We start from the raw sequence: 13,859 nt of genomic DNA, 5'->3' as shown, positions 1-13,859 counted from the left end.
CACAAGAGCTCCAGACTATTAAGATAACATACCCCACCTGGTCACCATCACAAGTTGTCAAGGCCAAGATAGAGACTGCCAGAATCCCCATTCTGCATCTCTGTTCATCAACTGACAGCATGTGTCACCTTCAGATATCCTTATGCTACCCCACAAGCTCTGGCTTCTTGGTGGCCTGACACATCAAATGAACATATGGATTCTTCATGGCTTTGCAGTAAATGTTTTATGGTTATCTTGCAGCCAAGGACAGCTGACATGGACAAGTGAGAGACTTTCAAATAGCCTGATGAAAGAATTTCTGCACTTTTTTTTTTCTCACAGAAGAGGAAGTAGTGTTCTGCTTAGAGGAGTTTTGTAGCTGCAATGTACTTAACTTCCTTTAATGCACCAACAAATAGCACTGGGTGATAGACTAGGCAGTTCAATAGCATCCCAGGGACCTGGTCACATGCTTGGCAATATCCCCAAAATGGACAGACAATGTTAACAGTTCAGTGAACTTTATGATCAAGTTTTATTGGCCACAAAAGAATACAAATATTGCAACACATCATAGATATTTGGAGTTAAAAAGACCAATAGTGCCTCTTTGCCAATGTAACATTGATCCCTACTGTATTTTTTTTCCAGCCTAGTTTAAAGTGACTTGGGTAACTTCTCTCTGCTTTTTTTTTTCCTTATGGAGATGATTCCAGAGTCTAATAAAACTTTGTGTTATAGCTTCCTCTGCATTTATGTCTGAAATGGAATTTCCACACATTCAAACATATATTAAATTCATGGGTCTTTTATAATTTATAAAAATAATAGAATATCATCTATGTAAAACTACAAAACTATGTAAATTGAAGATTTTTCTTATGGCTTATGGTAGCTTGTCTCCAAAGTGCCCACTATCAGTTCCTCCCTTTCTTGTACTTATGTGTCATTCCCCAATCAAAAGGCAGAATGCATGGAGTCCTTTGCATCTGGGCTGGCCTCAGGCTGCTCTGACCAATAGAATATGCCACAGTGATACTTGGACATTTCTGAACCCAATTCTTAATAGGACAAGCAGTTTCTGTTTCCCTTAGCTTGAAACTCTTGTTCCAAGGGAAGCCGAGTAGTATGTATGAACCCTTACTACGTTGAGACTTCCACAATGTAGCCATGTGGAGGGACCGTATGGAGAAAAAGTGACAATAGCTTCCCCCAGCTGTTGCAGCCATCTTGCCCAGGTGCTTGAGGATCATGAGAGAGAATAAGCTATCTTGGACATTCTGGGATCCCAGCCAGCCATCCCAACTGTCTCTAACTCTTTAAGTTATCCTAGCTGAGGCTCTAAATATCATGGAGTGGAGATAGGCTGTCCTTGAATTGTTGACATAGAGAATTTTGAACATAATAATTGTTTTTAATGTTATGCAGCAATTGGTAACTGGAACACAGCCCCCACTTCACGTTCCGTGAATCTCTGTTACTTTTTAGTATCACTCCACAACACTGATGATGCAACCTATAAGAGGGAAATCAGAATCTGTACAATAAATTTCATTGTAGTTCCTAATCAGAAAGAGAGAGAAGAAAGGTAAATGCATCTTACTCCTCTTTTCCTCTGGTCCATGTCTCATACCACTGCCAATGAGGAGTTTAGCACTTTGCCCACAAAATAAATGATTATGTATTTTAGGTTTCTGCTACTGCACAGGATATCAATTCAAATCACTGTACTTAGTTTTTCTGGTCTAAATATAAATCCAACAATCTGGTTTGAATTAAAATAAAATCCTCACTTCCTTCCAGGAAATTTGGTTATTTTTAATAAAACGCCAACAAATTTGGAAAACTTTACAAATTCTCTTTTTATAACATCAATTATAAATCTGTAAACTCTGTTGGGAAAAATACTAGTTTTGCAACCTTAAGGAGTGCTTGTACTACTCACAAAGATGTTGCTGTACAATATAGCCTTATTTGTATACATAGCATAAATTATGTATGTGCGTACACCAAATATATATCTATTTGTGTATATATATGTGTGTATACACACACACACTTTAATGAAGAATAGTTATAATATACATTAACAAATGTATGGTATTCTTTCAGTCACTTTACATCTGCTTAACGGTCATGAAAAGGTCACTGCATAAGAACACAGGTCTTCTGCATCTAGCTCGACAGTCAGCCTCTCACCACCCCACCTAATTAGGAGACTGCCCTGACCCTGTGAGGTCCTTCTCATTCCTCAAGTTTGTTATTCTAATATAGTCATACTGTATTTTCTTACCTTACTTACTAAATGGATTTAGCCTAATTCCTATTTCACAACATTATAGTAAGAAATTTAACATTTCAACATTACTTAAATAAACATTTTCTTATTTTAGTCTAATTTTGTAGAAAAATTAGGAAATAGCTACTTCCCTCTTAATGGCAACTTTACAATGCTAAAATATTGATATTAACTCCCTCTCAAAGTTGAAAAGCAATATTTGCCCTGACTAGATTTAATTATTTAACAATGGCATGTTTTCTTGAACTACCAAGCAATCGCACTGTTTAATGTGCATAAGGAAACAAATGTTTTGTTTCGTTTTGTTTTACAAAGAGAAAAATGCATACTCATGACTTTAGCTCAATTTAGAGGAATAAAAGATTCTTTATGCAATTATTCGATACTACATTGAGAGATCTTCAAATAAAGAGGTCCAAGATATACAATCATTTCAGTTTTTCTTTTGAAATTGCAGAACGGTCCTAATTACTTTTACTCCAGTAAAGCACAGTCTTCACTCACCAATAGCCCAATCTAAAGAGAGCAGAGTGAAGAGGTCTCTTCCAGGGTAACACTGGGCAGCGTTATACCGCAGGGAGAGGCCAGCCTCCTCGACTTTCATCGTTTACCCTCTCATCCCCTTCCCTCAATCTTTCATTCACACTAAAATGATCTGTAAAATGTCTAATGAAACCAGTTCTAATTTCTGACATAGACTCTGTAAGTGTGGGTGTTGTAAATGCCTAAAATGAAGCTACAGAAGTTATTGCTTACTCTCTTTCTATATGAGGCCAGCTTAAGTTTGTATCACAGATATTTTTTTAACTTTTTATTTTGAAATGATTATACACTCATTAGAAGTCTCAAAAACAGCACAAAGAGTCCCTTGAATCTTTGATCAGATTCACTAATGCTCCACATAGAAATTTCCCTTTTCCACTGCCCATATTAAAACACGAGAAGACAAGTATATTCTTAATAAATGACTAAGTTGCACTTGCATTTGTCGTCAAGGGCTGCAGGAATACAGCTAATTATTAATTAGACTGCAAGTAGAATGATGCTAACATAGTGCTGGTGAACATACTTGTTTCCAGGCTGGCATGATATGGCATGCAAGTTGGCATGCAGTGTTATATGAACATATGGCAGGCAGAAGCTGCTGTTTCCTTCTAGGAAACAGCGAAGGAAACGTCAGCTCTCATAGTATGGAAGACACCCCCCCCCCAAAGTAAATTCCTCAGTGCTGCTGAGGGTGAGTGCACGTGCCCTTTCCAGTCACGTGGTCTCATGTCAGCACCCACAGGGACTGGGAGTTTGCTTCCCCCCGAAGAGGAGGGCAGAACCAGAAGTTTTCCCCCGAAGCTGTTATTCCGAGTACCAGTCCCAGGCTTCCTATTTGCAGCTGAGACTTCATCATAAAAAAAGAAAGCCAGCTGGGCAGACATCAACCATTCCAGTAGTTTAGCCCTTTGCCTTCAAGCCAGTATGCACTTAGAGACAGAAGAATCTGTAAGGATCTACCTTCCACAGCTGAAAAAAAGAAACATTCTATGGCTTTTCCAAATGTTCAGAATGCTTAAGGATTTCAGCATTTCTAGAATTCCACTGATAAAGTGGTTCATCCTTCATTATTAGTCTTTCCCCAAGTATGATAATCTTCACTCTCTGAAAGTCACCAACTTTTAATCTGAATCTCCATCACTGAAATTCATTTTCTTCATTCTGTTCTCCGTGGCAGTAAAGCACATTTGGTATATAATAAACTTACATCCTTTTATTTAATCCTCACCTGAGGATTGTTTTTCATTGATTCTAGAGGAGGAGGAAGGGAGAGGGGAAGAAAGAGAGTGATGAAACATCAATGGGTTGCCTCCTGTACATGCCCCGACCAAACCTGCAACCTGGGTATGTGCCCTGTCCAAGAATTGAACCTGTGACCCTTGGTGCACAGGGAGACACTCTAACTAACTGAAGCCACACAGGTCAGGGCTCAACTAGTATCTTTTTGAAGACTATTATTGAATTTCTCTCAGCTTTCCTTTAGTCAAAAATACATAAATGAAGTTGCTTCAGGAAGAAGGTTGTGATTTTGGTCTATGCTTCTGACCATTTATATCTCCTCAAAGCACTCTTATTTGCTTAAATAGATAAGCTTGATAATATGTGACTGAATTATCCTATTCTAGAAATTCTACCATATAAAGATAAGTTAACAAAACATACTCTGTCTCTCAATGTATTTTTTATTTAAACAGTTTTAAATTCATGATTTGGTAGACTAAGCTATTCGCAAAGGTTTTACTGATTTAATAGGATACTTCTCAATAAAAGAGTGAAGTCCTAATTACATTCAACAAATTAAGGTTTTTCTTCCCTCTTGGCCCGTTTTCTGCTCCCAAATGAAGCAGTGACTTAATAAAGCTACTGGAGAACAGGAAGGGAGGGATCCCCTGTGGCCGGACTGCACCCGGAAAGTGGGCACCCCTCACACTAATCACTGGAAGAGTTCCCCAGGTGCCTTCCAGAGAAAGGAGGCATTTATTCAAGTTGCCCTTTCCCTGCACAGAAAGATTCTCAAGTGTGGAGCGTGTAAACTGTCAGTTTCTATAAGAACTCGGCTTTGAGGAACCAGCCAAACTGCAAGAGAGCAAGGACCTCAGCTGCCCCACCCACCCCTCCCCGTGCCATCAGCCGAGGGGAGAAAGCCCCAACAGTCCCTGCGACCCAGAAGCTCGGTTTCTTTTCTCTCTCTTCAGGCAGCCCTGTGAATACGTGTTCTTATTGCTGTGGCTGTTGTCATTACTGGATGTTTCTGAGTGATCTGGTGTTTGTCCAGGGGGCAGAGTCCCCATCAGGACGCGTGCCAGGCAGAGCAGAATGTCGTTAGGCGGAGAACCAGGGCGGCCCGAGTGAGCTGCCCCGGCAGGGGATTTATCTCTGCGAGCGCGGATCGTAATGGTCTCCTTCGCTAAGCGACTCCGGGGGAACAAGGCTTTGGCAGAGGCCTGCGAGCCCCGCACTCTGTTGTAAAACCGAATGCCCGTGTAATGGACGCTCCGGAGGAGTGGGATGTGAGGGCAGTGGGTGGGCGAGAGTCGTGTCTAAAACGCAGAGACAACAGTGCAGGGAGGAGCAGAGGAATGTGAGCCTACAACCGAAGGTGCCCAACAGGCAGAAGGACCGAGCAGGGATCCGATTGATTCAAAGGAATAAAGATCATTTTTATAAGGATTTCAACCCTACTAATTTTATAGGAAAGAAAGAAATAATTAACGAACACACACAATATTTTAATAGGGGGTTGAAAATGCTTCAAAGAAAAATAAAGCAGGGAGAGAGGCCGAGAGCGGTGCAGAGGGGATTAGTGTTATTTTGTGAAACGTGGTCTGGAAACGCTTCTCTGCTAAGTTAAAATGAGCTGCGATCTGATGTGGTGAGGAAGTAAGCCCTACCTCGAACTGCAGGAAGCTCTCAGGCAGAAGGAACAGCAATGCAAAGGCCCCGGGATAGGAGTGCAATGGGCTGTCAAGCAGGAAAGAGCTCAGTATTTCAAAGAACTGGAAGACATCCTTGTGGGTAAAAGAAAGTAAGTTAGCCCCGCGGGTGTGGCTCAGTGGACTGAGCACCCTCCCATGGACTGAGAGGTCCGGGTTAGATTCCGGGTCAGGGCACAGGCCCTGGTAGTAAGCTTGAGCCCCTGTAGGGGGCGTGCAGGAGGCGGTGGCCCATCAATGTTTCTCACATCCCTGTTTCTCTCTCTCTCTAAAATCAATAAAGGGAAAAAAAAACATATTAAAAATAAAATAAGAAAGTTAAACGGAGTGTCTTAGAGGGAGCAGGGGCCAGATCAGGTGGAGTCCGGTGTTCAGCATAATAGTTTGAAGTTTTTGTCTCAGTGAGTGGGGTAGCAATGGAGGGTTTTGACAAGAGAACCACTTAATTTAGATTTTGAAAGAACTCACTTCCTTGCAGTGTGGTGAACAGCTTGCAGAGGAACAAGGGTAGAAGAGTGGAAGTAGGGCTGTATTGGCAGAGTGAAAAAAAAATCATCAGACAAAATATCATGTGAAGGTAAAGCCAACAGGGTTTGCTGATAAAACGGATACAGGTTTTAGGAAAACGAGAGGCGTGAAGACGACCAGGGATTTTAACCAGAGCAACTGGGAGGATGAGATCGCCATTTTTTGAGCTGTGGAAGACTGGGAGAGGAAAACGTTTGGGAGACAATTAAGAAGTCCGTTTTAGATATTTTAAGTTTGAGATGCCAATTAGATATTCAAACAGAGAGGTTGAGCGGGCAGTTAGATAAGTAAATGTGAAGTGCAGAGCACAGACAGGCTCTGTTGAGGGGATTCAGCAATGAGAAGAAGTTGAGGCTGGAGCCTCATCAGACTAGAAATGATCATCAAAGCCACAGAACCGGATGAGACGCCTGGGAAGTGAGCACAGATTAGAAAAAGTTCAAGGACTGAGTCCTGAAGCAACCTAGCATTCAGAGAAAAGTGAGAATGGTCCATTAAAGAAGACAAAAGAAATGGCCGGTGAAAACCAGGAAGAATGCTGCTCCAGTTCAGCACAGAGCACGGTCAAGGCGGAGAGGTGAGTAGTGTTCCACGTGCTGACCACAGAGCAAGCGATGCAAGGAATAAGAACTGAACATTAGAACGGGCTGGGTGAAGATCACGGTGCATTTGACAAAGGCGGGTATTTTGGGGTATGGATCGGTTTTATAGAAATGATGCAAAGGCAATATGAAAAAAGCATGTGGAAGACAGTGACAATAGACAACTCTTTAACTTGGTTTTGCTGTCAAAGGAGCAGAGAAATAGAACAGGAGCTGGAGGGAAGTGATAAGTTTAGGGAAATCTAATATGGGAACTATACAGTTTATTTGTATGGGAATGACCCAGATTTAAAGGAAAACAATTTCTGTTCCAAGAGAGGATACCACTGCACGAGAAAAGTCCTCAGTGATTAGGATCAAATGCAGTGTTTTTCAAACTATCTGGTAATGAAAAACCAGGTCTTTTTCTTCCAGTCTATCGAAGACCCATGCTTTTGTAAAATACAGTGCAAAAAAAAGTATTAGACTAATGAAATATTAAACACAGTCACATTATATACAATGCTGTTGTTTTTTTTAATTATAAGATTCAACAGACATAAAACCAACTCTATTAAATTGTTACAAAAGTTTCTATACATTTATTCTCCATTTCTATACTTGTCTCATTACAAACTGGTAACAGTTATCTGTCCAGGGCCAGGAGCAGTCTGTGGTTTGTCCTTTCAATAGGGTTGATCTAGTGTCAAGTGTTGATGGAGTTAGAACAACAGACTTTCCCGGAAGATGTGGAGGTTATCCTTGTTGGTTTCTATCTCCTCTGTGAAGACAGAGTGAGAGTGAAGACGGTGTTGTAGGACAAGGGAGAGAGAAGATTATGTAGTCTAGAAGAATGAAAGTATACATTGAGGAAATCTAGGACTGACAAGAAGTACTAAAGTCTTACTTGAGAGTTGGGGTCATGGATTTAAAGTTAGTCCAGTTAGAATTGCTGTGTGTGTGTGTGTGTGTGTGTATTTTTTAACCACATACGCCTTCTTGGATCGAGGTGTGGAATAGGAGAGGGGTAATATTTAACCAGGTCAGAGAGGGCATGATAGAGGGAGGAGAAAGTGCTTTTCTGGTAACATCTCGCAGATAAATTCACTCTCCTACAGTCCTGCTGCCACAACTCGTGTTAAAGCATTCATTGTTAAATGTCTCATTTGCTGTAATAATCTCCTGAATGACTTTCCTTTGCCAATGTTTCCTGCATTTACAACCACATTAATCTTGCTCAGACTCTACATTCATGATCTCATCCAGTTAGCCCAGGGAGTCATGGTGCTTCCTTTTTGCTCTACATACAAATTCGACCAGCCATTTAAGACCACCCAAAAGCCCATACTTTCATCTTCTTAAGCAGACATCTTCAAGTCATTGTTCAATGTTCATTTCCCAATTTCATACATGTGTATACATATGTGCATGCACATACACACACACAAGCATCAATATATGCATAAATGCCAGAGGAATGGCCTTCCTAATCGGCATGCTCTTCATATTCCACACTTCCTTCAAGACTATTGAAATCATATTTTAATAAACATTTATTAAATAGCTACTATGCACCAGCCACTATTTTACATAAAACGAATAAAAATATCATGATCTTCCTTGCTGTTTTTGTTCCAGACACCATTGTTTTTTTCCTTGTCTAAATTTTTATAGTATTTATAGGTTATAACCTAGAAATATGTACTTTGACTATTTATGCCTTAGGTATTCTTTAAGCTATTTTATTTATTTTCCTTGTCATCCCTGTAACTGTATAAGTTTCTCAAGGGTAGAGATAGTCTTATATTTCCTTTATATCCTTACTGTGGTGTAGACCGAGAGTACTTATTATCTAATACATGCGTGGCGACTTTATAACCTTAGTAGAATATGGGAATTGCTTTTCTTTGAAATAGTAGAGTTCACAGAATGTCTAATATTTCTGCCCTTTAGAAAACATTTACTTTACCAGTTAGGGTGTGTTTGGCTTCAGTTAACAGAAACTCAACTAAAGCTTGTTGTTTTTTATAAAAGTCCATAATTAGTGAGTACATATAACTGGTTAAGCTACTCAAGGACACAGGTTGCACCATCCCTTTGTTTTGGAGTTTCTCACTTCACAGTGATAAGGTTCATTTAAGGAAAGAATGGGGAGTATTTCCAAAAGAGAGATTTCTCCCTTTTGTTGAGCAGCAAGATATTTCTCACAAGTTTCCCAACTTCCCCCTACATTTAATTTACCATTTCTCAGTCACATTGCCACCCAAAACTGCAAGTGAGGTTACAAAAGTGACTATTGAGATTTCTTTTACTCCCACAATAAGAGGTGGCAAAGGCAAAGGGGATTAATAATAATTGCTTTAACCAAATACTGGCTCGGTTGTAACACCTGGTGAGCTCGTTTCTTTTAAGCAAACCCATGCAAACGTGGCACAGGTCCGCACCTGTAGAACCTCACACTGCACGACTTCCCGTTTGTGGAACTGTTTCTCCTTGTGTTCACACGCTGTCCTGCCACGATTTTCGGAAGGGGTTCTGGTTCTTCCTTGTATCCATGAATATAATTGGAAATTGCACTTCTAGCCACTTGGTTATCCAGTTTCAGGGACTAGAATATTATTAAGATTGCTTAAATCCTGAAAATAATTCTATGTATGACACCTTTATTCCCACCAACTTTCAGTCCATACTGTTAGATTCAAAGATTTTAGGTTCGCTTCAGATATCTACTTGTTTCCAACACATTAACAGCTTTTTGAAAATAAACAGAGAGGAGTACCCCCTGGAAACACTAGATTATAGATGGATAAATAGGTTTCTAAATCTGAGTATTTTTCAGTGCTTCTCCTATGCTAGTGTCCTGTTAACTCTCCAAAAAGGGTACATAACATAATAGTGTTTTCAATATATTTAACATGGTTTATTTATGTTATTATCAACATTTAACATGGTTTATTTCTTCAGAGAGCATTTTATAGAACCAGTGTTTGAAGAGAAAACCTTTCAGATATTTCTAAACACATGGATGCCTATTTCTATCACAGAACTGAGGCTCAGGACTTTAAGTGGCTTACAATGGCACAATTATACTAAGTTCAGCCCTACTCCCCCATATTTTTCCCAGAGGCCCTGTATTCTTCAAGATTTAACTTCTAAGTAATTATTCCCCAGCTGACCATTACACAGAGTGCAGGATATAGGCAACACTGTGCCCCTATTTATGCCTACCTCTTCTCCCACATCAGTGATACAAATAATGTGAAAGTTATGACCATCTGAGCTTTTCCATTCTACTGATTCTTAGACTCTGTTATGTATATAGTCCACTATATATATATATAGTTATACAGTGAATATAGTATAATACAACTTTCTAAAGATACACAGTTTCCTAATGCAATAGAACCACAGAAGGTGTTTCAGAGGTCATCTGGTCTCACATTCAGCCAAAACAACACCTGAAGCATCCAAGGCAGATGGCTGCCTGGCCGAAGGGTGTCCAGCCAGACCGAATGTAGGAGCCAAAATTTACCATTGTCATCAACAAAGGGCTTAATTTTTTAAAAAAATTAATAGCTAGACAGAAAAATGCAGAATAAACTATTTGTTAGAAAATGTTCAAATGTTTCAATGGTATAATTTTGTTTTAGCCCTTTCAAAAGATAGTTACTTTACTTGTATTTCATTGTGCTTACGAATGCAATTATTTTTTATTGAATTTATTAGGGTGGCATTGGTTAATAAAATTATATAGGTTTCAGGGATATAATTCTATAATACATCATCTGTATATTGTATTGCGTGTTCACCACTCCAATGCAACTCTTAATCTTTCCTTTTCTCTTTACTTCAAGACGTACTGATATAGTTCTAAAAAGTAGCAGATAGCCCTAAGGCCAAAGAAGATCCATTATCAGTTTTCATACCACCACAGGACTTCTACTCAAGTTTCCTGAATAGAGTTGAGTTTTCCTGTCCATCTTATTAGAGTTTATTTCCAAACCTTCTGTGTTCAAATGGCTTCTCTTCTTTAGTCTCTATCAGTGTTCAGCAGAGATGGAAATCAGCTGACTATAGTCCTGCATATGCCTTCCTAGCACAGAGAATGTATAGTAGGTATTCAAAGAGTCAAAACAGAAATCCTATGTATACTATATCTAATGTCCAACCCTACCCTACAGAGGGTGTGAGGATGGCCTAGTCACATGTCAATCAAGCGTCCATTGTTGGAATTTTGATATTCCAGAAGCTGCTTTAAAACAGCATTGTATTCCAGAAAGATAGCAACTGTGGTGGCAGCATAGTTTTTGCATCTTCCAACATCCCCATCAAACATGTGGTAAAATTAAAACAAAGAACATTTACAATATAACTAAATAACAAAGAATCCCAATTATCCTCAAAATAAAAGTGGACCAGGACAAACCACCAACAGCCACAAAATATGAGTGTTGCTAGCATCTATGCAGAAGGCAAAGGAAATAATGGGATTATTATTATTATTGGACTTCAGATTATGATAATCCTAAAATACCAAACAGGTATTCACTGGAAAGTGCAATGAGCCAAACTGACACAGCATCTAAAATTGTAAAGGGTTTCGCCCAATCCTATAGACAGTGAATATAATAAGCCTACAAAAAGGCATAAAGAATCTGCTGCACTCAGCCCTATGAACTCTCAGACATGATCCCTTAGTGCTTCCTTCCAAGATAGGTCCCTATACTGAGAAGAAACTTCTAAGAGTGGAATAAGAAATGAGCAGGACAGGGACTCCTGAAATATAAAGATTTGGACACAAGTCAAGAAGAGAAACAAAGCCAAGAAATCTCATAAAGCTATCGAAACCAGGTCCCTTTCTACAGTTTCAGGAAAACTAAATTCATATAAATATGAACAATAGGAGAGTGTTAAGATCTCAACTCACAGAAAGTCACTAAAGAGAATGTGAAGCAGAATACCATTCCTGCAGACAGCAAAAGCATCCCACAGAGCATGCTCAGATATAAATTAAAATGGCAGCATACACTCCAAAATGAGCTAAAATGCATTAATAATGATACAACATAAGAAATAACAGCCCTGGCCGGTTTGGCTCAGCGGTTGGAGTGTCCACCTGCGGTCCGGAGAGACCCGGGTTCGGTTCCCGCTAAGGGCATGTACCTCGGTTGCAGTTTGTCCCCGGCCCTGGTTGGTCGTGCAGGTGGCAGCCACTCGATGTGTCCCTTTCACATCGATGTTTCTCTCTCTCTCTCTTCCTCTCTCTCCCTCCCACTCTATCTGTACAAAAAATGGAAAAGTGTCCTCGGGTGAGGAAAAAAAAAAAAAATAACAGCACAAATCATAGTGGGAAAATCTCAGAAAAGAAGTGACATACCTCAAAGAATTAGATATAAATAAAAATATCTTTTAAAATGAGGATCAAAACACAAAAGTGAATAATACTTAAGAGTAATATAAAATAAAAGAAAGGAAATTTTATTATTAAAAAATAAAGAGATAAAAGAGTCATGAAAGGGGTACTTACAACCTACAAATATTAGGTGACTTAAAAAAGAAAACCATACCGAGGAAACTAAACATTAAACTAAACACTAGCTTTCCCAGGCGGCTGCCGAAGGCGGCGGAGGGGCAGGTCCTGGTGCTTGACGGCCGAGGCCATCTCCGGGGCCGCCTCGCGGCCACTGTGGCCAAGCAGGTACTGCTGGGCCGAAAGGTGGTGCTTGTGCGCTGAGAGGGCATCAATATCTCTGGCAACTTCTAGAGAAACAAGTTGAAGTACCTGGCCTTCCTCCGCAAGCGGATGAACACCAACCCATCCCGCGGCCCTTACCACTTCCGAGTCCCCAGCCGCGTCTTTGGCGGACTGTGCGCGGCATGCTGCCCCCCAAACCAAGCGAGGCCAGGCCGCCTCGGACCGCCTCGAGGTGTCTGATGGGATCCCACCGCCCTGGGACAAGGAACAGCGGAGGGTGGTTCCTGCGGCCCTCAAGGTTGTGCGTCTGAAGCCTCCACGGAAGTTTGCGTGTACCTAGGCCGCCTGGCTCAGGGGGTCGGCTGGAAGTCCCAGGCGGTCACAGCCACTCTGGAGGAGAAGAGGAAGGAGAAGGCCAAGGCCCACTCGCAGAAGAAAAAGCAGCTCATGAGGCTACGGAAACGGGCTGAAAAGAATGTGGAGAAGAAGACTGGCACGTACACAGAGGTCCTCAAGACTCAGGGACTCCTGGTCGGAGCCCCATAAAATTGACTGTTAATTCCTCATGCTTGGCCTGGCCTGCCTTTCCTCCATCGCCACCCTAGGATGTGGGGGATCCCAGGGGCTGTTGTTCTGGGGGCACAGGAACCCTGGGCCTTAGAAGGCTGGGGAGACAGAAGGGGCCTTTGTTACTACTATTTAAGAAAGGCCTTTTAAAAAGCTTAAGGCTCTAAGAGCTGTGGGGCATCATTTGCCTGTGACCTCATTCATGAGAGTTTAGGAAATCAGTGGTTGGAACGCTAGTTCTGTTTCCGTATTTACAAGTAAGCTGGATAACTCAAGTTTAAACTTCCCACATGGTCAGATACTAGACTCTGCAGCTGTTAGGATGTAACAAGTGCTTGGGGCAGGATGAGCCTGGTGTTGTACAAGGGTGTTAACAGATGCAGGACGGCCAGCCACAGCGTCTCAGGCACTGCCCTTGCACGTTCCTGTAACTTGTGACCAGACAATGAATAAATTACTTTAAAAGAAAAAAACAAAACAAAAACTAAACACTAAACTACAAGAAAATTTTTAAAAAACTTTTCTAAAATATTTTTTAATATATATTTGAGCCCTGGACAGTGTGACTCAGTTGGTGGGGCATCGTCCCATGCACCAGGAGGTCATCGGTTCAATACCCAGGTCAGGGTGCATGCCATGGAGGGTTCAATTCCCACTGGGGAATATGTGGGGGTGGTCGTTGGATGTTTCTCTCTCTCCCTTTCCCTTCCTCTCTCTCTAAAATCAAT

At 40.9% G+C, this 13,859-nt stretch overlaps 1 pseudogene; it reads left to right on the top strand.

Moving 5' to 3' along the window:
- Positions 1-12,497: 12,497 nt before the first annotated feature.
- On the top strand, positions 12,498-13,231 carry LOC118643292 (annotated as a pseudogene).
- The last annotated feature ends 628 nt before the right edge of the window (positions 13,232-13,859 follow it).

The sequence above is a fragment of the Molossus molossus genome, unplaced genomic scaffold (genome assembly GCF_014108415.1).
Source record: "Molossus molossus isolate mMolMol1 unplaced genomic scaffold, mMolMol1.p scaffold_m16_p_1, whole genome shotgun sequence".
NCBI classification, from domain to species: Eukaryota; Metazoa; Chordata; class Mammalia; order Chiroptera; family Molossidae; genus Molossus; species Molossus molossus.
Note: the sequence above shows the minus strand (reverse complement) of the source record. Positions and strands in the feature narration are given on the sequence as shown.